The following is a 24,639-nucleotide window of genomic DNA, read 5'->3' as shown; positions in this document are numbered from 1 at the left end:
CTCCTCCTCCTCCTCCTCCTCCTTCTTCTTCTTCTTCTTCTTCTTCTTCTTCTTCTTCTTCTTCTTCTTCTTCTTCTTCTTCTTCTTCTTCTCCTTCCTGTCTTCAGCTGACTCAGCTTTCCCGAGGAGTGGTCTTCTGGCCTTGCAATCTCTGTAACAATAACTGGTACAAGTGTGGAGGATAAGTAACTGTTGAAAGTTCAGCCCTGAAGGGAAGCTCTATATCCCCTTCAAGACTAAGGGACCCCTGAAGAAGAGGAAGTAGAAAGAATGTAAATGCCATAGGATAGGAAGAAGGTTGTGAAGGTGTCTTCTGGACATGATGTTGCCAGTGTACTAGAGAACACACAGTAGCTGTGCTTCCTGAATAATACATATATCAGGTACTCCGTCACCATTTCATTATGGATGGGGAAGTATGCATGAGACCTCACCTGACTGTGAGGAACGTTACGGCAGGTAATGGTCGTTGGAGGTGGAGGAGGTATTTTCTTAATTTTGACCATGCTCCAGTAAATAACCCAACACTCGTGCATGTGCAAGCAACTCTAATTAAACAAATGGGTCACAGAAGAATAATGACAACAAAGAATGAGAATAGAAGGGGGACTTGTAGGAAGGAAGGTCTCTTGGCAGTGAGAAAGAGTAATGAGAGGATGGATAAAGCAACCAGAATGCATTAAATAGCTGTATGGAATTGTCAAAGAGTAACCTTTTCAATGATGCCAATATTTCTCTCAGCTTGTCTTCATTGCTATCTTTCTATTTAAAAGGGGTGGGTTAAAAATGGTGGCCCTTGTCCGGCCGCCACATAGCTAGGACTGCTTATGGAGGCAGACTCAGGAAGTTTGACTGTGTGCAACCCACACTGCAGCCCAGCAGGTGTCCGGCTGTGAGAAGCTGAAGGACCTTACTCTGGGGGTGGAGAGGTGCAGTCTGAGGTCCCTGGGGAGCTGCCGGAGTCAGCTCAGGGTCCCCAGGCCTGAACGGAAGCTGAGAATGGCAGGTACTAGCTCTTGGACACCATAGATGCTGATGGATGCCTTGGAAGAGCTGAGAACAGAGTGGGGGCCTGCGGGACAGCCGCTAACCCAGGGCTGAAGGGAAAGGGGTGGAAGGAGAGACCTCCTTCTGGTTACCGCAGGGAGGAGAGTGTCCTAGGCTTGCTCTGCCAGCTGCTTGGTGGAAGACATGGCTGGAAACCATGAGAGGCCTTCCGAAGGCAACTAGACGCACAGCTCTTTAGAGAAAGACCTGCTCCATTACTCCAGCATGGCAGACCCAGATGAGAAGAGGCAGTCCATGGTTTTAGGACATTTATTGTCGTGGTGGGAAAGGGAGAGAGAGGGAGAGTAGAGAAGTAGAGGCCGGCCATGCCATGTGGAGAGAGGGGAAAGGGAATGCAGAGAGAAGGGGAACAAGAGGGCACGAGAGAGAGAGCCAAGAGTAAGAGAAAGAAGTGGAAGCCAAGAGTGGAAGGAAAGGGCAAGCTGCTCTTTTTATAGTGGGCCAGGCCTACCTGGCTGTTGCCAGGTAACTGTGGGGGTGGAATCCAGACAGAATACCAGGAGCTTGGGACATTGCCTACGTGACTGACGGCCACAGAACTTTGGAGCTGGGTCCTCTTTTCAGAAGACTGGTGTCTGAGAGAGTGGCAAACTTCCTTCTGTCCCTCCAGAGTTATCTGCTGGGTCTCCAGGGTTTAAACCTAGTTCAACCAGAAAACAGGCTACCTTTCACGGTCCCACAAAAAGGGAGGCCAAGGCTCATATTTATTACAGGACGGTCTCAGATTATAGCATTGTACACTCCTACCACCTGATTCCATTCTTTTGAGGTCACGACAATGACTTAGCAAGTAGGACTTGATAATGTACCAGGTGAGTCCAGTGATTCTCAGGACAGGGGACTGCTCCAGAACTTGGAATTTTCTGCTCATCACTGCTTATAACCGTCTGTTTAAGTAGGAACAAGTGAGGGGTCAATTTAAGCATCTCCTTTTCCCTTTATGTACTTAATACGGGTGTTTATTTTATTCCAAATGTCTTAAGTATGCAGTCTCTTTTTTGTGTGTAAGCATACAGGATGTGACTATAGAATTTAGTGTATCAGATCCACATAATCAGAGGGTGGCTCAGGTTGTATCTATGACACATTTCTGGGGTCTCAACTTAGAGATGACACAGAGAAAATGTTTGTGTAAAACAGTATTAGAATTCTTGACGATTGCACCTGTAAGAGAAAGACCCATTTTTATTCCTGGGAAATGAGATTACAGCAAAGTCCTTGCTAATGGAGCTGTTTGGAAGGTAGAGTAATTCAACCCTCAGCAAAGCACTCTTGCTTTGTAGCCTCTCACCCACTCAATATATACTTTTTAAAAGTATAAATGCTGTCTGCAACAGCTGTATTATCAATTTTGGTAATCTAATGGTATATGTATTGTAAACACAACTGTCCCAGGTGAGCATGTTTACTTTGCCCTTGTGATTAGCAGTATTCTGTCAGAAATCCCATTCATTGCTTTCTTCCTAAGTATCTTGCTGTTTTCTCTTATCTTTGATACTCTTGCCCTCTTGCCTGCAGGCAGGGTCCTCCTGTCCTTTCCTTTCCAGCCCCCAACTCCTTTCCTTTGTTTGTTTTCATTGTCACCAAATGACTGTCTAGCTGGTTTCCAAGTGCTTTCTCTGACTGGAGAAAACGGGGAAGGGATATGCAACTCCACAGCTCCAAAGGTGTGCTCTCACTGTGGTGGGTGAAACTCAGGCTTAGGGGAGGGGAATGATGCTTTATCCAGGTATTAATTTTTACATTTCCTCATAAGCATTGGCATTCTCTTTTCTTTTGCCATTGACTTTCAGATGACATAACAGTTTTCTCTTCCTTTGGAGTTGTCTTAGTTATTAATTAAAAATTTTGTAAATTTATTGATCACCTGTTGTGTCAAGGATGTAACATATTTTGCATCTGTCCTCATTCCTTCCCAAGGACACCATATGTACATTTCTGGAATCCACCCTATTTTATAAACTCAAGGATGGAAAGGTTTGGCTTTATTTAGTATATTTATGCCAGTAAATTATGTATATCCCTCTGGTGAAGTCCTAGTTGTCTTTTCTTAACTCATATATCTCCCATACTTGAAATGTCTCATTTATTCTAACTATTTATGCAACCGGGCTTTTAATTAGCACCATGTATTCATAAATATACCTGGACACTTATGTATCTGTTTTCCCTTCTTTACTGTTGAGTCTACAAGCATAAAACATTCTTTCTCTTTTAACTGCCATCAATCGGCTATTTGTTTAGTTTTATAGGGACGTTTATTGAGTTGTGCCCATTCTTTATCCAAATAAAGTAGTAACTTAGTGGGTATTTAAAGGGACATGTGTCTTGTTTGTGGCTGGCATCACATTGCTTGGTCTTTGCTGTTCTGAGCATGTACCTCTCACAGGGTGCATGAGTTTACTTACTGTTATTATAATGATGTAACTAAGTCACGAGGAGCTCAAGAGAGTAGTGCAAGATCTTACAAGGGTTCTTCCTTGCTTTATCATACTCTGGTAGATGAAATCATGACTGGAGTGCATGTGAGAGGCACAGACTACTTGGCAAGGCAGAAAGCCATGAAGTAAAAAGATTGCTCTTTTAGCACAGCCTTTATGTAGCCCTTATAGCGGAGGTGCCAATGAAAACTCCATAAGTGTAGTATGTTGTGGATGGCACTGGTGAGGCCTGGATTTGATGTTAATTCTGCTTTCCCAGGAGGGGTTGTCTAGAATGAGGAATGAGTCATGTACTCAGGTGACGTCTTGTGAACCTTCCCCCCCCCTCCCCTAATGAATAAAGGAATCAATCACTGGACGAGTAGGCAGGACTTCCAGGTAGGGTGGAGAAAGAGAGGAAGAAGGAGAGAGTTAGGGACTTTTTGGACTGGGATAGCGAGAGGGGAAGATGTAGCTACTAGTGTGCCCTAGCTTTTGTGGTGATTTAGGATTTGCCACAGAAGGATTTAGATTTAATGTGGCTTAAAAGATTAGGATTCTAGTTGTTGTACCCAGTGATTGAGTTACCAATGTTTCTGCACTAAGTTTGTGTAGTGTTTTCCTTCATGCAGTGGTTCGATTGGGTTCAAGAAAGAAAGGTACGATGGCAAAGTGTGGGCTTGCCAGATGTGCACCACAAAGTCCCTGGGGGATTTGAAGCCTGGGAGTGGTGTGGTAGCGACCCACCAATGGGAACTTAGTGAGCTGGGTGGAGAGATTTTGAAGCTCTGAGTCAGAGAGTCTCCACAAGATAAGAACTGGCCAGCGACATCTCCAGGATTGAGAGTAGCTAGGTGAATCACAGAAACTCGCCTTTTCCTTTTAATATTTTCCACAACAGCCATACCCTGAGCGACTAACTACCTCCTATGTTGTCTCTCGTCTATTAAAGGTGCCAGCTATCTGTTACACTAAGTATCAAGTTTGCAGTACATGATCCTTGGGCAAATACCCAGTAATAAAATGTCAAAAATCACAGAAGAGGGGAGATGCCAAGGGAAGGTAAGTCTGTAGCATTGGAGGGAAATAGGAAAGGCCCTGTCATAGAGATCAAAGACATGTGGTTTCTTCTCCAAGTGAGCATATATTCTCGAAGACTTACAGACAACACTGCCTTGAGGGTGCTACATATTGACAAGGCCAGGTGATCATTACAGGCTGAATGACAGATAGCAGCTTTGGTTTTTTACCTTAAAGTTGGCTCATGTTTATTTTCAGGTAGAAGGACGTTCTGGTAAGGAGCACTTTCTAGCATCTCTGGTAATTTCTCATATGTGAAAAAGTTGTATAGGTTTTGTTGTGGGGGAGGAGGGAGCTGGCCACAGGTGTGATTCCTCAGTTCAGAATCTCTCTTTATGGTATAAAGATCTTTGGGTCTTTCTTGCACTCATTAAAACAGATACATTATCATGCTGCTTAAATTATAAGTCTGTTAAAGTTTCAGAGTATCATAACAGAGAAACAAGTCCCCCAAATGGGGAAAAGTGGGAAGACTAGCTTCCTGGCAATGTATCCTATGATAAGAGATTTCCCAGATCATTTAACTCTGATATAACAGAGACAATGGAGATTTAAAGAAACGTAATGGTATCACCTAGATGGACTGCAGGGAGTATGGGTGACCTGGGTTTAGAGCACACATTTCTAGAGGTCTCCTAATGTTCTTGCAGGATATGCTCAGCTCTGTTCTATGTTGATAGTCACTTTAGATTCTAAAACTAAAGCAACTTTCTGAGCCCTGGTTGCTTTTTTCTCAGTTTTGAGTGGAGGCATAAGAATAAAGACCAGTGAGAGTCTCTTGGTGCACTTTGTTATGACTCTGGGTATATTAAAACATAAAAAATATAGTACTAGGCTATTATAAAGCATGCAGAATATTTTAAATGTTTACTTTCAGTTAATTAGAAATTCTAAGAAGTGAAATTTATTTTATTATTCACAAGATTGCCTAGGACTTGGAAAAATATTGACATATTCTCTCAATCTGCTCTCTGTATCTCAGAAACTAAGTAAATAAACTGGCTTAGTGATAAAAATCAGAACTAAGGCTGAGGCCTAGACTAAACGACCCTCCCTGCTCTTACGCGACAGGCCTGTTATCAGCAGTCCTTCATCCTGGGTCCACTGTGAGAAGCCCTGAATCCTAGCTGTTCTCCTCTGTAGGTGAAAGTGGGCTTCTGCAAGGACTATGTATCTTGACGTTTCTTTGAGCTGCTGACATTGTGCTGAGTGACTTGAGCTGTTATCTGTCCTGATGTGAGCCTTCCTAGCCGGCTGTGCTATCGCAACCCTGTGCAATTCTCAATGACCCTAACAGCCTGGCTTTCCTATCAGCAAACTGATTGCCTTCTCTTTACCATCTTTTCCTGAAAACAGGACTGATAAAGAAGGGAGAAAATGCTTACTTAATCTGTACTAAAAAAATGTCATAGGACTGGCAAGCAAAGCAGACAATGGTTCAGAGGCCCCTCCAAGGAAGCCTAGCTCTGGCTTGAAGACTAATCTTAGCTTCCACTTTGTAGCTGCAGACAAGTGCCCATGTAGATTGCTTCCAGTGCAACCCTAACATCCCATAGACTTATTCCAAAAAGTCAGTATTTCGTGTTGTCCCGGAAAGGAAGTGGGTCTGAAATATCAGTTCCTTCCAGAAAGATCATATGTGGAGATCAAGAGCAAAAACCCTCAATGGGTTGCTCCACATTATTCCAGCCCTTCCCTGTACAGCCACAGAATAGCATAGAAACTCAGCAAATTGCCTTCCATCTTCTGACATGGGGGCACATTTGAGTGAAAGTGAGCAAGAAAAAGCCTGGCTGAGTCTACTGTAGCAGGGGCATACCATCTGCCCTCTATTTGTGACCAGAAAGCTAATGCAAAAGAACTACAGAATGCTAACCATGAAATGAAAATGTTACTAAAGAAGAAAGTGTCCCACTTGTCCTGTAACAAGCCCCAGACCCAGGCTTTATGGGAAGAAGCTGCAGGTTCATCTGCCCTCCCTGCCTACCATCAAGCAAATCTCAGTGAGATCCAAGAGAAATCTCACTGTGGCCAAACATGAAGTTGCTTTTTATATCTATTGTTTTTATGGCAAGGAGATGTGCTTGGTACCCACATTTAAGTACTTATTGATTTAGATATATTTGTTTTTGCAGATTCATAGAAATTACACCATAAGCTCTGTTTGTCCCATTCCTGGGGGGAACATGTAGGCTGTCTTCATTGCTAGAGCTGTGGTCCTGCTCTTCCTCGTGTTCCTCCTCCTACAGAGATAGGGTGGCTACAGATTCCTTGTTAGCTATACACTTTGTGCAGAGGGACAGGAGATGAGTGAGATCCTGTTAGAAGCAACTGTGGTTACAATAGTATCCCAACTTGCATCCCTGAGCACAGCCCAGTAGGCTGCAGTTGCTTTTGTTGTGATTCTTGTATACTGAGCCTTACACAGTGAACTAATGTGGTTGGGGATGGACCTTGGCAGAAAGCTGTGACATATGTTATCTCTGCTTAGCCAAGGCTTAAGCTTGGGGCCAGACCTCCAACCCCCAACTTCTCTTTACAGTGCTTGCTCCTGTTGGCTGGATAGGTTACTGATGCTGCTTGTCTACTCCACTGAGCAAGGTGAGATAAGTTCCCTCAACTACAGGCCTGTCTGTTCAGACCAGGACCCAGAAGCCTAGTCACATTCTCCATTGCACAAAACATTAACCTTTCCGGGAGAAAAGTAAACCACAACAATGTGCCCATTTGCCCAAACTGCATGACCCAAAGGGTATGTACAGCCTGAGGTCATTTTGATGCCACATGGTTATCGAAATCTACTTTCTCATCATTGAGCTCAAGGTGCAAAAAGCTCAGATTTAGTGCAATCTTCCCTGAGTTGCTGTAAGGTCTATTTAGCACAACTCACACGAGCAAGCATAGCCTGTTCTGCATCCTAATCCTATATACACTCCTCTCTGTAGGACTACCATTCCTTAAATATGGAGGTCTTCGATCCCAATCAATTCTTCCTGCTGATGGGGATGTCTTTGAAGTCATCTAGTTCAAACCCTGCTCTGTAACATTAGCTCTATCACATCGGTACCAAGTGGATGACACATTTTGCTTGAGTTAAAGTCCTTGATATGGCCAGTGCCATCTTTGCTTGGTTTGTATACATTTGCTTTTTATTTTCCCTGAAGCTGGGCGTTTTGTTTTGTTGTTGCTGTTGCTTTGCCCCTTCTTAGAGGTGTCAAAGTCTTCCTGCTCCTCCTTAGGTGTACTGAACAGTCCCTGTCCCTCCTCGGGCACGCTGAATCTCTCCTGTTCCTTCTCTGGTGTACTAGAGGGAGGCCATAGCTTCCCAAGTGTGGTGGGTGTATTAATCTATAATGTTCCTGCAGAGACTCTTCTCTGTGCTTTTAAAATCACATTCCTTTATTTATGAAGACAGTTAATATCTCCTTCATGAACCGTGCTGCTGAGATATTTTTCCATCCATCTGTGGCAGAGTTATTATAAAGATTCCTCCTGTAGATGGACTGGTTACTTGCCAATTTCACTCTTCTCTGGGATGAGAAAGTAGCAGAGATTGTTCTGTCTATTCAAATGTGAGCCATTTCTGGGGTTTAAAATGAGGTTAGCAACATTGTTTAGATTCACATATTTATAATCGATTGCCCCCAAAGTGGTGGAAATGGGAACATGTTTCTGCATAATTTTCTATGTCATAGGTTAATAAGAAGTCCATTTGGAATGTTTATCCCACAAAGATTATATTGGATTCAAGGCCCAGTTAACTTGTTGCTACATTCATTATGGCAACACATCCACTTCATGGAATCTATGGCTGTCATTCCACAAAACATAATTAGTTTGTTGCCTTATTGATTATATTTCAGTTTTAAGGAGACAAATGCTACTGGAATTAAATCCATTCATTTCCCAGCTAAACTAAAACAAGACCCATAGTAACTGTCTCCCATTGTCCTCCTGACTCCACCATTGCTCCCTTTCCCCAAGGCCGATCTCTACTTACACGCTAGGTCCCTTCTCATCTTCCTATCTCACTCTCCATCTTTTCACCTCTGGAATTTCCCACAATTACCTGTCAGTTCTTCAGCCTTTCCCTGTTACTCAACCCAAACAATGTCAAATGTCTACATAATCATTTTTTTTAATTTTCTAAAATCTTCACAGAAAAGGACAGTCATCAATTTCTTTATTCCATAATATGAATGGAATCATGCCTGTCACCCAAAGTCCCATGTTGGAGATGTAATTATGTTTTAACTATACTTGGATATAGGAATTTTAAGGAGTGCTAAAGCTAAATGAGGTTATAATGTTGCTCATAATCCAATAGAACTGTATCCTTCAAACAAGAGGAAGAATCAGTCTCCAACCCTGTCTTCCCCATCTATATACTCTCACAAGGAAGACCACATGGGGACCCAGAAAAGATAAGTTTTCTTCCAAAGAGGAAAGGAGTCTTTATATCAAGAGGAACCCTCCCATACCCTGATACTATACTTCCCAGCATTCAGAACTGGGGAAAAAAATTAAAATTTTGTTACTTGAGTCATCTAAGTGTGAGGGATTTGGTATTACTAGTCCAGGACACCTCTTGTGTGACTTGGCCAATTATTGATCACATCACAAAGACGACTCCTTCCTGTGTCATGACTGATCTAATAAATGTCCATGGCCTTAACTAGACACATGCAGTTCTCTCGGTTTCTCTCAGCTCCCCTCTGAGTCTTTTCCTTCCTCGTTACTTCCTCATTAAGGTCCTACTAGTTCTTGCTTTTTCACAAAAGCTAATGCTTTGCCACTGTTCGAATCTGGACCTTGCTGCTTTATTCTTGGCTGGGCTATGACTTTGTAACTTTTAAACTTTATTACACAATTGACAGCTCGGGAATCTGTTCTTTGTATTCTTTGAGAGACATAGTCTAGTGTTGTTACAGTTCAATACCTGTTTTATGAGGCTCTGGAATTTCACCCTTTACTAGGTCTCTATTCCAATGAACTGATTGTCCAATACTCATGAACTCTCTTTTTAAAAACAATCAGATCACAATCAATTCCCACCTTTTCCCTCATTCACTTCTCAATCTTGGTGCTATTGATTCATCTTGCAATTGTTCTCACATGTGATGTTGCATCATCAACATGTGCCATTGACCATTGTAAGCTTTTAATTTAAACTTACACCCTTTGTACTTTGCTGCAGGTAACATCCTCTAACCTGATGTGATCATCAATCTGTTGTGCTAACTGGATATAAGGTTAGTGTCCTAGGCAATCATACAATTCTTTTCTCTATATTCAGGTTTCAGCTGACTTCCAGTGCTTAGCTTACATAGTATTTTCTAATATTGTTGGAATATTAATTATTATTTCACTTGAAATATAATAAATAATTCATAAGCAAAAAAAAGGTTACATATTTAAAAGATAAGTCTATGGAAATTTTCTGCAAGGAATTTCATTCTTTTAAACGAATAACTTTCTAGAACTAACATACATTGTGATTCTCTAAAACTGGATTGTATGTCTCTACCATCTTTTATCCAAATATTTTCAGGGCTTAATACAATAAGAGTTCAGTATTTTTCAGATGTTAAAAGGTAATTAGGTACATATTCATATAGTAGGTTTCCAGCAAACAAAGTCATTGCCACTTTCTAGCAAAATATGTGTCCATGAACATTAAGTAGGATAAAGAATATGAAAGTTCTCATATCAATTTGTGTAGTGTTTAACAACCTGATAATTACATTTTAAAAATATTTTGTCAAGTTTTAAATTTAAAATTATATATACCATTTGTGTAAAAGTTATAAACTGAATTTCAGAAACATACTTCCTGAGAACATCTGTGAGGGTTTATGCACTATGATATACATGCCTGGAAATGCAGACATGAAGACAAATTCTGCCTTGACCATTGAAATGCTAGTCTTTTCCCAAGATGTTAAGACATAACACTTGGGATTTCTTGATGTTTTCTGATCTTCTTCCCACCTGGAAACTGTCAGTCCTACCACCAGGTTTAAGTTTATATATCAGCTCATGTTCTTATGCTATTATCATATTACATGTAATTACTTCTTCTGTAAATAGGTTGGTTGACCAATAATAAATAGTTTATATATACAGAATAAAAATGAAAGCTAAAAACAGGTCGGGACTAATTTAGAATTGTTGTTGGTGAGAGTGTATTGAAGTGTTTGTTGATACTGAATTACAAAAAATTTGAACAATATTCAATAGCATGTTGTAAGTTCTACTAGTCCCCATGTCATAGCCCTTTAGTTGAATCTGCAGCAACTCTGAACAGCCCTAAATGTTCTGTTTCAATAAAAAAAAATTGTGTGCACATTATTCGTATGTGAGGACATGGTGTGTGTGTGTGTGTGTTTGTGTGTGTGTGTGTTTGTGTGTGTGTGTGTGTGTGTGTGTGTGTGTTTTAACCTATGATTGTGAAAGTTAGAGGACAACTTTGTGAAGTCAATTCTGTTTTTCAATCTTGATGAAATTTGGGGGGATTGAACTAAGGTTGCCTAAGGTTGCCATGTTTGCACAGAAGCTACTCCTACTTGAGGAATAATTATTACAGTCACTGCTAGAAAATTGTTTAGGCATCACTCTATCAGCTACTTTATGATGAAACTAATGACCACTGTAGTGTCCTTACCCACTGGGGAGAATACATTTTCATAGTAACCAGTGTGTGGGTAGATGTTGATGTGGCACAATTTATCACCATAGTATTATTCTCAGATGTGTTTACAAACATAGACAAGTAACCACAATAATTGAAGAAACACTGTAGGTATCAAAGAAAGGGATTTACCACAACTAGATCCTTCATTGTCATGGGAATATAGGATGGCCATGACAAATGAAGAAATGGAGAAATGTATGTGTCACCATGTGATTCACTAGAACAGAATCCTTTGTGTCCTGCTCAGTATTTTGTCAAATTTTCATGATCTAGAACTATCTGGAAAGAGAACTTCAATTGAGAATAATCCTTCCATCAGATTGCCTTTAGTCAAGTCTATAGGGTATTTTTTTTTTTTTTAATGATTGACATGGGAGAAATCAACTCACTGTGGGCTATGGCACCCTTAGGTAGGTAGTATTGAGTGGTAAACAAAAGCAAACTGAGCAAGCTATGTATAGGAAGCCAATAAGTAGCTCTCCTTTACACAGTATCTGCTTTAGTTTTGCCTTGAATTCCTGACCCAATTTCCCCTGTGATGGACTATAAACTGTAAGGTGAAATAAATCCTTCCCTTCTCAAGTTGATTTTGGTCATGGTGTTTTGTTGAAGTAATAGAAATACACCTAAGGCACTTTGGTACTCTTAAGTAGTACCCCTACACATCGAAGTTCAAAATATACAACCAAGCATTAGACTATGAGTAGTGATACGTAGAAACAACCTTTTGCTAACCACCACGCAAGTCACTCTTCCAGCACACAGCACACATGCTAGCCGAGCTGGAAGCATATCTAGAACTAGTTCCAGTGGGATGAGATGAGGAAAATCAGCTAGGAATTCATGACAGACTGCCAGAGGTGGGCAGAAATTTGTAACATTACAGTTTTTGTAAGTGTAGTCAGATTTATAACTAACCAGAATCTTGGAGAAGTGTGTCCAAAGACAACTCCATGAGAAAAGCAAGTAATTCTGAGCACTGTAAAATACAAGGGATGGGTTGTAGTGCTCCCTCACCACAATTTGGATTCTTAATAACTAGGTTACATTCTGTAGCATTGTTGTCTTTCAGCATGAATACGTCATTTAGAAATGTCTAGGGACCTAGGCCCCTTATACATATGTAGCCGATATGCAGCTTGGAGTTCATATGGGTTCCCTAGCAATTGGAGGTGGGGCTGCCTCTGCTCTGTCACTTGCTTTTGGATCCCTTACCCCTAGCTGGGCTGCCTTCTCTGGCCTTAGTGGGAGAAGATGCACCCAATTCTACTGAGACTTGATTTGTCAGGGTGGGTTGATAACCAGGGCAGAGTGGGAGATTCTATTCCCCGAGGAGAAGAGGGAATTGGGGAAACTGTGAGGATGGGACCGGAAGGAAAGGAGGGAGGGACCTGTGGTCAGAATGTAAAGTGAATAAATAAATTAATGAAAACGGTGAGGTACATGTTTATAGGCCCTTTGCAGCCAAGAAATTACTACTGTTGAAATACAAAAAAAAAAAAAAAAAGCTCATCTTCTCTCCCTCACAGTAGAACAGTAGAATAGGTTAATGGTACTAAATCCACCATCTGCACTTCCAACTGTGTCGTCTGCCCATACCTATGTGGTGATTGTTATAGTAGTTAAAGGTAACAGAAACATGGGTGATAACCAATAGAGGCCTAGTTAAATACACAGCTAAAAAACTCATACAACATATAAATGATTCTTGCGAATGTGTGTATGTGAAAGCATATCTGTCTGTATACTGTCTTAAAAAAATCTTTTTGGCATATTGTTGAGAAAAACAGCTTGAAAAACAGCATGTATATTTTGGTCCCATTTATGTGTAAATTATATACATATATGGTCATACATATATATCCATATATTATAGTTCAAGTTCTGGAAGGGTGTCCATCAAATCACTGACAGTAGCTGACATAGTAACAATCACAGAGACTTTAATTTTTTCTTCCCTGTATTTTTACGTTTTCTAAAAACTTACATTTTATTTTTGTAAACATGTGAAGAATAAGAAAAGATCCTTTAAGGTCAGCTTGTAGTTATTTACTGTTCTAAGACATTGTGAGAATTTGAAAGCAAGTGATCTGTTCATAGGAATGCACACAATACATAATACACATGTGCATACTCACACATACCCACAGCACGGATATGCATATTTATAAACATACATTTTAATGGAAGACTTTGGAAGTTTTCAAAAATTTGTTTATAATTTTTTTCATTTATGATTTGATTAAAATATAATTATGCCATCCCCCTTCTCCTTATACCACTTCCTCTCACGCTTTTTTTCTTTGAGTATATGTATACGTGGTGTGTGTGTGTGTTTGTATAAACAAATGAACATATGCAGACAACCTGATGAGTCCATTTAGCATTGTTGGTTGCATATATGTATTTTTAAGGCTTATCACTTTCTGTTAGATAAACAATGAGGGATACCAAGCCTAGGGAAGACTGATTCTCCCTCTTTCAGTAGTAATTACCATTTTCCTGTAATGCTTCATCTAGGGGTGGTACTCTGTGAGATTTCCCCTATCCATATTTGCATGATGTCCGGTGTTGGCATTGTCCAAGTCGTGTTTAAGCAGCCACGTTGTTGAGATTTCATCTTATCTTTGCTATTGAGAATCCCCAAAATCCTGCAGCAGACTTTCTAGACCAGTGGGCCTTACAACCTTCTATCCCCACTTCAGAAATGTTCCTGGAGCCTTGGGTGTAAAAATTTGTGTTATAAAGGTATTAACAGGGAGCTAGGGACACTCTATGGTTGGTTGTTCTCTGCATTTTGACTGTGGCTTTTATTCTGCTGCCAAAGGAGCTTCTTGGTGACAGGAAGGAAGTATATTTACCATCTACAGGTGTAAAGAGAAGTAGAGTGCAATTTGGAATCAATTATACTGGTTTATAAAAACTTGTTAATGAACCTTCTAAAATGTGAGACGTCTGTGTTCTTATTATCTATGGCAAGAAGCCTCAGGAGAGAGTGATTGTACTACTGTTCTGGAAGTCCCCAAAGTTAAATTTGCTTGGTTCATGCTTCGGAAGAGGTCTGCCTGGGAAGGATGCCTCTTCACCACATTGCTTTGACTGAGTGGTAAATTCCCACCCTGTGCTGTCAGAGTCCGGTACGTTAGTATCATTTTCTCTACAGATTTTAAGTTAAGCATCTTTAGCAATGCTGCTGTGGACTCTATTAACTTAGAAGTTTCTACATGTGACTCAAGCTGGGACACCTTACTCTTTTGAGAGTTTACCCTTATGGTATTCTAAGAGTGCTTGAATCAACTACAAACTGTAATTTCCCTAGCTGATGGGATAGGTACCTCTTGGTCATTCGCATAGCCATCAATCTAACACACGCCTCATCAGATAACCAATCTCATGACCCTAATTTCTCTCTACTACACTCTACCAGCAGTCATTCTTTCTACTTCCTCTTACTCCCTCAGATCACCATGTGCTGGATCAGATATCAGCTAAGGGTCCTTGTATCTGCACTCACTTTTTCCCTGCTTGCCATAATACAAACGAAGAAGCCCCAGTACCATTAAAATCTCAAAATGAAGTATGTGATCAGCTTCACCTGTGGAAATAGAATAAAGTCCCATTCAAAGTATAGTTGAAACATTGTTCCCAGATATTACAGTCTATTCTATGTTTACTCTACTTGCCAAATAGAATCTCTGCTTACTTGAGTGCGTGTAGTGGTTAGCTCACTTCAGTGAGCTTCCAAATAGCACTGGAGTCCCCAGAAAAATTATTTCCCATACAGTGCTGGGCCAACAACACTTGGTTGAGATCCAGGAACCTCATCAGACTGAAAGACAAAATGAGATAATAGCCTAATGCCAGAATGAATGCATAGCTCCTCTCTCATTAGGGCCGAAGGAACTGGCTGGAAAGAAAAAGTAGTAGATTGCTGATGTCTTGTATAAGGAAACAAATGTTCAGCATCCTTAGTCATCAGGGAAATGCAAATCAAAACAACTCTGAGATTCTACCTCATACCAGTCAGAATGGCTAAGATCAAAAACTCAGGTGACAGCAGATACAGGCAAGGATGTGCAGAAAGAGGAACACTCCTCCATTGTTTGTGGGATTGCAAGCTGGTACAACAACTCTGGAAATCAGTCTGGTGGTTCCTCAGAAAAGTGGACATAGTACTTCCTGAGAACCCTGGGCATATACCCAGAAGATGCTCCAACATGTAATAAGGACATATGCTCCACTATGTCCATAGCAGCCTTATTTATAATAGCCAGAAGCTGGAAAGAACCCAAATGTCCCTCAACAGAGGAATGGATACAGAAAATGTTGTATATTTACACAATGGAGTACTACTCAGCTATTAAAAATAATGAATTCATGAAATTCTTAGGCAAATGGATGTATCTGGAGGATATCATCCTGAGTGAGGTAACCCACTCACAAAAGAACACACATGGTATACACTCACTGATAAGTGGATATATTAGCCCAGAAGTTTGGAATACCCAAAATACAATTCACAGACCACATGAAGCTCAAGAAGAAGGAATACCAAAGTGTGGATGCTTTAGTCCTTCTTAGAAGAGGGATCAAAATACCCATGGGAGGATAAACAGAGGCAAAGTATGGAGCCGAAACTGAAGGAAAGGCCATCCAGTGACTGTCCAGCTGGGGATCCATCCCATATACAGTTACCAAACCCAGATACCATTGTGGATACCAAAAAGTGTTTGCTGACAGTAACTGTCTCCAGAGAGTCTCTGCCAGTGCCTGACAAATACAAAAGTGGATGCTCACAGCCATCCATTGGACTGAGCACAGGGTCCCCAATGGAAGAGCTAGAGAAAGGACCAAAGGAGCTGAAGGGGTTTGCAGCCTCATAGAAGGAACAGCAATATGAACTAACCTGTATCCCCAGAGCTCCCAGGGACTAAACCACCAACCAAATAGTACACCTGGAGGGACTCATGGCTCCAGCCACATATGTAGCAGAAGATGGCCTTGTAGGGTATCAGTGAGAGGAGAGGTCATTGGTCCTGTGAAGGATTGATGCCCCAGTGTAGGGAAATGTCAGGACAGGGAAGCAGGAATGGGTGGGTTAGTGAGCAGGGGAAGGGATAATGGGATAGGGGGTTTTCAGAGGAGAAATGAGGAAAGGGGATTAACATTTGAAATGTAAATAAAGAAAATATCTAATTTTTAAAACTGGAGAAAGACCCGAGAGAAAGGAGGTCCAGTGACAAACCCAAACTGGGATTTAGCTCAAGGGAAGGCCCCGGGGCTTGACACGATTACTGATTCTGTGTTGTGCTTGCAGACAAGAGTCTCAGTTCCCTCTGAGAGTTTCAGTGAACAACTGAAAGAGTCAAATGCAGATACTAGCATCCAACCAATAGACAGAAGCCATGAACCCCTGTGGTTGAATTGGGAAAAAGCTGGAAGAAGCTGAGGAGGAGGGTGGCCCCATGAGAATACCAGAAGTTTCTACAGACCTGGACCCCTGAGATCTCTCAGATCCTGTGCCACCACAAAGCAGCACACACAAGCTAATATGAGGCCCCTGATACATATACAGTAGAGGACTGCCTGGTCTGGCCTCAATGAGAGAAGATGCACCTAACCCTTGAGACACTAGAGGCCCCAGGGAGTGGGGAGTTCTGGTGGGGTAGGGGATGAGGATATCCTCTTGGAAATTGGAGATGGGGGTGGTGTTAGGGGATGGGGAATGGTTAGGAGGGCGGACCAGGAGGGGGATGAAGACTGGACTGTAAAAAAGAATTAAAGAATAAAAATAAACTATGAATATAAGACATTGTTGGGTTCAGAATTATGACTGTGTTCTAACAAAGTATAACAGTACAGTAGGACTCCCTGATTGCATGTGTCTTGCTTATCGATGCTCCCTGATCATGTGTAATAGGTTCATTTGTGCTCCATACCTATGTATACTGATACACCAGTGGTCCCTGGTCACATGTATCAGGTACAGCAGTGCTCCTTGATCACGCTGTACTAGTCCTCTTTATTTGTACTTTCACTTTCTGTGGTTTTGCATGTTAATGAGCAACTGCCCTCCAAAAACAGTAGTTGAAAGTTTTTAGAAATAATTCCTTAGTTTTAGGTTTTGCATCTTCCTGAACCATCTTCATGGCATGCGACTCCCCTTTTTCCATAACAGTCACAGCATATTCATTACATGCAATTTATAATCTAGCCGCATAGTGGGCTTAAATGTATGTCCTTAACTATGTCTATTTAAATGTTAGCCAACAAGATGCCATTATGAGTTTTGTTTTTGGGAATGGTGTTTTAGTACTTGTGTTTGAAACCCATATTTGACTGAAGAATGACCTCAAAGTTTAAGGATTATGGCAATTTTAGTACAATACATTGTGATAATTATCCCATTTTACTACTTACATTTTTACCATTGTACTTTATTAAACACCATGTAAGATCCATACTATGATCACTTTGAAGCATCCACTTGGATTAGTCCACTATATCTCTAATAAGTAAGGGGCAGATGAGCTTCTAGTTAAGTTGTACTCAGGAAGTTTCCAACATCAGAATATTAGCAGAATCTTCTAAGAAAAATACAATAAACTTAAGCTTAATAACATGGTTTAAACAGTCAAAGCTTTTGTAATCAAACATCTTTAAAAGGAGAAAAAGTCCCTTAAAATCTATTGTTCTGAGAGAAAATTAAAATTGCAAATGTAATTGTTTCTACAGGAAGACAATGCTCAGCATATGGTAGGTGTTAAATTAATTGTCATTTAACTAATGAATGATTATTTAGAAACATAATGAAAATAAAAGCCTTGTCTAACCACACAGTAGGCTTTAATGTATATCCTTAAATATGCCCACTAACCATTAAAGTGGGGGGCGTGGAATAGCAAAAAAGAAAAGAAATGTACTAAACTTTTAATCCCAGTAGCTGAAAAATGAAAAGAAAGTAAATAAATTAAGCAGGGGTTAATAGCAAAACTAGGACATTTGCTACAAGACTGTGACTTATATATGGCAGGGAAGCTGAACTCATGAACTCATGAGAATATGGTTGCCTGAAAAGACCTGAATAAATACAGTATCAGTTACCATTCCAAAGAGGATAGGGAAAATCTCACATCACGTCACTCCAGATAAAGCACTCTAAGCCCTTATTATTGTTGAGTGAATGAGAACTAGTCTTGTACAGCAATGAACCTCCTAACTGGTAATCCAATTCCATTGGTCAGCTCTAAAGTACGCACATATGAAAATAGGAAAACTCATATAAAAGCAGAACAAAATGAACTCAAGCAGGATCGGGGGGTGGGGAAGCACACTAAAAAGAGAGGGAGATGTAAATAAAGTGTACACATATGAAATTAAGAGAAAAATAGTAAAACCAAACATCAATACATATATGATACTAAGGAAAGAGAATTAAAATGTTGTTGTAATTTTAATTTAAAAGCCATAGAAATAAGAGAGAAAATAGCTAGAACTGATATGTTTTATGAGCAAATAATGATAATGTTCAAATAGAGTATGCTACCTAGCCATGCTTAGATATTTGATATTCAATAGGAAGGCCATAAAGAAAACCATTAGTGTAGAAATCTTGATTGAAACCATTAGAAAATTAAAAGTAGTCATTGAATAGTCATTACAAATACAGAAGTAAGCATTATTACATAATTATTTCCATAAAATATCCCAGAACTTTTTATCAATATTTCAAGGAATAAAATTATTGAATTTTAGAAAATAGGGTTACAAAGCTGCCAAGATTATTTTATAAAATAAAACAAAAACTGGCAGAAAAAGTGTGAAAAAAAAATCACATAAAAACTATTTGCTGGGGGAGGGGAAAGGGAAAGGGAGTTCAGGATCAGGTGTATGGAAGAACAGGAGAGATGGCTAGAAGACAATGAAAAGGAATAGAAATCTGCAACTGATGGGAGTGGAGAGGTGGGGATGGGGGGGCATCTCCAGGCCCAGACAGAGACCTAGGATAAGTGAGCCTTTCAAGAATCAGTGAGAGTGGCTTTGGTTGTGAATCACAACACTGGGGATATGGAACCTGAAGAGACCACTTCCTCTAGTCAGGTAGAGACCCCAGTAGAGCAATAGAGACACCAACCCACCCACAAAATTTAACCCAAAATTTATCCTGTCTACAAGAAATGCAGGTACAGGGGATGAGGAGAGACTAAGTGAATGGTCGACCAATAACTGGCCCAACTCGAGACCCATTCCATGGGCAAGCAACAACCCCTAACACTATTAATGATATTCTGTTATGCTTGCAGACACGCTCATGTTGTCCTCTGGGAGGCTCCTCCCAGCAGCTAATTCAGATAGGTGCAGAGACCCACAGCCAAACAATGGATGGAGCTTGGAGACTCTTATGGAAGAATAGGAGGAAGGATTGCAGGCCTCAATGAGGATAGGAACAACACAGGAAGACTGGGAAGACCAACAGAGTCAACTAGCCTGGACCCTCATGGTTCTCAGAGTCTAAACCACCAACCAAAGAACATATGCAGGCTAGACATGTATAGCAGATGTGAAACTTGGTCTCACGTGAGTCTAGAACTTCTGGAACGGGACCTATCCCAAAAGCTGTTGCCTGTCCATGGGATATGTTTTTCTAGCTGAGCTGCCTTGTCAGGCCTCAGCAGGAGAAAAAGTGCCTAGCCTCACAGAGACCTGAGATGCAAGATTGGGGGATACGGGTGGGGTGGGGTGGGGGGACACACTCTCAAAGAAGAAGGGGAAGGGGGAGGGGAAAAGGATTGTGGGAGAGTGTGACCAGGAAATGGCAGTGAATAGGATAAGTGAATAAGTAAAAATAAATAAATAAATAAATAAATAAATAAATAAATTTGCAAGCTGAATTATAGGTACTAAAAGAAAGCCTACCTTCATAAATCAATGGTGTTAATAATAAGGTGTGGATGGAAGTTATTTGAGTACAGTGCACACAGTGTAGCACTATGAAAGGACCAATTAGAAAACAGACACAGTGGCAGATTGAAGATGTTTAAAAACATGCAGTTGAATAGTCATTGAAGGCTAAGGAAACAGCAGCAACATGTCAATATTTCCATAATTAATATAAAACCTAGCAAAGGTTGACAGTACATTTTCATAGAATTACCTGAACTATTCCTTGTCATAAGAAAGAAGGAGAGAAGATTATTAGTTAAGACTTCTTTCTCAGCTCTGGCTCTCCAGTCTTCTAATGTGAATGGTAAAAGAGGGTAACGGTTTTATTCATATGCCCCAAATACCAAATATTATTATATAACTCTTAAAATTTTAATGAGTTGAATAAATTTGTACTTTAAAATTATTTTAAAAACCATGTCTTTGGAAGCCCCCAAATAACTGAGTGAACATTAGGGGGAAATATTTATTCTTAGTATCAAAAAGTTATTATCATAACCTAATAGTAAAAAACATACTAACAAGTAATATAAAGAACTTAAGTGATAAAACTGTAGAATATTTCTAAGAGATATTCATGATATTGGTTTATAAATCATAAACATATTTCAAAATTAATAAATGGGTTTAAATTAATCTGAGTCATGGGTCTACTATTTTGACTTAGTGTGGTGATTTTCAAATTCATCTAGAAGAAAAAGTAAATCATAATGCAGACTATAAAAACTTTTAAATAAGGAAATGGGGATTGCATTTGCAGATAATCACTGCCCCAGATCGTTACTGAAAAAGGAATTGGGAACTTATGACTAGCAAGATAACAGAGAATGTAGAACTTTCTACTATATTCCCAGAGCAAATAAAACTCAATGTGCAAGATCCACTAAAGTTTAATGAGAAAGTAATAAATGAGATAAGATGTGCTATTAAGAAAAATTAAAGGTTTCACATAATATCTGTTAGTTAGGCTTCTATAGAGGAACAGAAGTAATGATGATGATGGTGGTGGTGATGATGATGGGGTGGAGGGGCTGTTAGTAATGGTAATCATGGCAGTGGTGGTGGTGTATGTGTGTGTTTGGGTGTATTAGATTGACATTCAAGAAATGTTCTGTGTAGTGCAACAACTGCCATCTCCCAATGGAAAGACCAAGAATCCTTTAGTTGTTCTGTCCTTGAGATTGGATTCTCAGCAGTCCCAGTCTGTAGCTGGAATCCTAGAGGATTCCTAGAGAGCTGGAATCTGGAAGAATTAGGTTCTAATCCCAGTGTAGGAATGGGTGAGCAGCGGGATAGATGAACTTTCCAGCAATAGTTAGGTCAAGCAGGCAAAAAATAAAAACTTCCTTCTTCTTTATCTGATGTGGGCTACCACCAGAAGGGGTAGCCCAGATTTAGGATGTGTCTTCCCACTTCATATAATCCAATGAGAAAGGCCTTTCTCAGGTGTGCACAGCTGCTTGTGTCTTAGTTGATTCTCGAGGAAGTGGAGCTGACAACTGAGATTTGCCTTAACAAAACAACACATCAATTAATGTTGTATCTATTGACAGTTAATGTTACACACACAATTTAGATTTTGAAAACATCATAAGAGGATACTTGAATGATTGCTGAACAAAGCAAGAGATTTCTAACCTGAAAAACCCACCCCTAGCAACAAACTTCCTCAAACAATGCTATACCTACTCCAACAAGACCACACTTCTAGCAGTCCTAGTCTAGTCATTTTCATTTTCATTCAAACTACTACCTTGCCAAAAATACACACACAAACACACAGATACAACTATATATATGCAATATATATACATATATATAATTTGATTCATATATTCTATCTACACATACATGTATGTATTATATATGTATGTATTATGTATATATGTAATTTGATTCATATATTCTATCTATCTACACACATGTATGTATTATATATGTATGTATTATGTATGTATAATACAAACTTACATTGTTTAAAATTGTATCAGAGGTAATAAAGTACTTATGAGTAAAATTCATATATATATATATATATATATATATATATATATAGAGAGAGAGAGAGAGAGAGAGAGAGAGAGAGAGACCAAAAACACAAACCTTTCCAAAACTAAATAATTGAACTATACTGTGTTATAAAACAGATAACCCACAAAAAGGCAGAAATGAATAGCAACCTATTAAACAGGATAAAATAGATTGAAGTAGTATCTTAGATAATGAATAATATGTAAACATAGTATGTGAGGTGCCACTTATCTTTCATCTCAGATCCAGGAGGTTATGGCAAGAAGGTCATGACTTCAAGGTCAGCTGGGGTTATGTAATGAGCTTCAAATTAGCCTGAGATCTAGGTCTCACAAACAAAAGCAACAATAAGGAAATCCAAAATAAGTAAAAAAAAAAAAAAAATACCGTGTGTGTGTGTGTGTGTGTGTGTGTGTGTGTGTGTGTGTGTGCATTATGCATTTCAGCATTGCTTCCAGTAACTGAAGTGGAAACAATTTTTGTCCATCAGTCTGATGAACTAATGTATAGATTTATAGCAATACAAAATGGGACAGGAAAAGAGGACACTCTCATTTGTTAAAACCTTGGTAAATGTTGAGAACAAGATGCTACATCAGAGAATGACAAATACTGTGTAATTTTGCTTATATGTGGAATTAAAAAAAATGTCAATTTTGGAACTGGTAGAGATAGCTCTTGCATAGCAAGTTTGAGGTCCTGAACTGGAGTCTACAGAGCCCGTGTAAAATGAGTTCAATAACACTTGTCTATAGTGCCAGTACTCCTATGAAGAGGTGGGAGAGGAGGACAGGAGGACATCCTAGTGCATGGAGTCAGTTAGCATAGAGGACATCAAAGGGACCCTGCCTTCAAACAAGAAGAGAGAAGCACTGACACTGGAAGCTGTGTTCTGACTTCTGAACTACACCGTAACATCTGTGTGATCATGTGTGTGTACTGCATGCGTATGCTTTCTCACACTCAAAGACATGTACGCACACACACACAAGCACATGCACACACATATACATATACACAGAGAAAATAGGAAGTGTGTTTTTAGTAGCAAAGTAAAGAGAAGCAGGAAAATACTGGTCAGAGGCTAAAATTTCTCAGAGAGTAAAAAGAAAACGTCCTGGGAATCTAACATACACTAAAGTGGCATAGAAAATAATGGATGCAGATTTCTCTTGTAAGCCAGTTTATATTGGCTGAGCAGAATGACAGTGGAGTCAAAAATATATTAGAACACAATGCTCACACAGTGATTTAAGGACAACTGGACAACTGATGGAGTTTAGGAACTACTGAACCAATATCAAAATACCTGTTTTGATTACTAAGCAAAATATCCATAATTTTGACATAAATTCCTCCTGCCTTAATAGCAGATATAGAGTAATCTTGTTGTCTATGGGCAAGAAATTCTAACACTTACATCAGTTAGGTCACCCTTTTCAGAAAATCCATAGAACAATTGAGGAATGAGAGAAAGAAGCAAAAACCAAAATGATCATTTCTTTCTTTATTAATTACCTCCTTTCTTGTAATTTTAAGTTAGTTTTTTGACTAAGCCTTGAATAATACATGAAAGTTAATCCTAACAGGTACAGTGCTTAAGTATGTTACATACAAAATATATTTATATACTATTATCTTATATAATATACAAATATATTTGTTGTGATAGTCATGTACATATGTGAGTCTTCATTAAAATTAAGTATACATTTGTATGTGTATTTGTTTACAAATCTAAAACTTGGCCATGTTGGGTGTACCTGCACCATGCTCAGCAAAACTTGTCACCAGCTTGTGCTACTTCAGTGCCCATTAGAGCACCTGGACAGTTGTCAGTGGCAGTAGTTACACATGAGGATCAAAAACATTCCATATTGAGTCCTATGCATTAAAGAAACTGGCCCTCTGCCCGAATGCTGTGCCACTTGTAATTACGAAGTGCCAACTGTGCGTGGTTTCTGTGCATGCTGCTGGTGGGCTCTGCACGCTGCCATACTGCACATTCTATGTTTTGTGTTCCAAATTCCTTGTTCTGATTTGGAGTTTCTACTTAGGAATATTGGATATACTACATGGACAATGAATGGTCAGTTTATTAACATGAATGGTTAGCAAGTTTCTGCTATAAATGTAAACTAATTTATACAAAACAGATCACTTAACACAATAAAATTAAATTATATCAGAGTGCCCTCCTATCTCCCTTCTTCTCTATCATTTCTCCCCTCCTCTTATGTATGTCTCATCCTCTATCCGTGCGTGAGTGTGTGTGTGTGTGTGTGTGTGTGTGTGTGTGTGTTATTTCCTGAGGCTCCCTTTCTCTTCTTTCTTCCTTTGTGTTTCCCCAATGCCTCCTTCCTATGTTAAACTAATACTTACTTTGCAACACAGTTACTTTTT

This window comes from Mus pahari, chromosome 16 (genome assembly GCF_900095145.1).
Source record: "Mus pahari chromosome 16, PAHARI_EIJ_v1.1, whole genome shotgun sequence".
Taxonomy (NCBI): domain Eukaryota; kingdom Metazoa; phylum Chordata; class Mammalia; order Rodentia; family Muridae; genus Mus; species Mus pahari.
Note: the sequence above shows the minus strand (reverse complement) of the source record.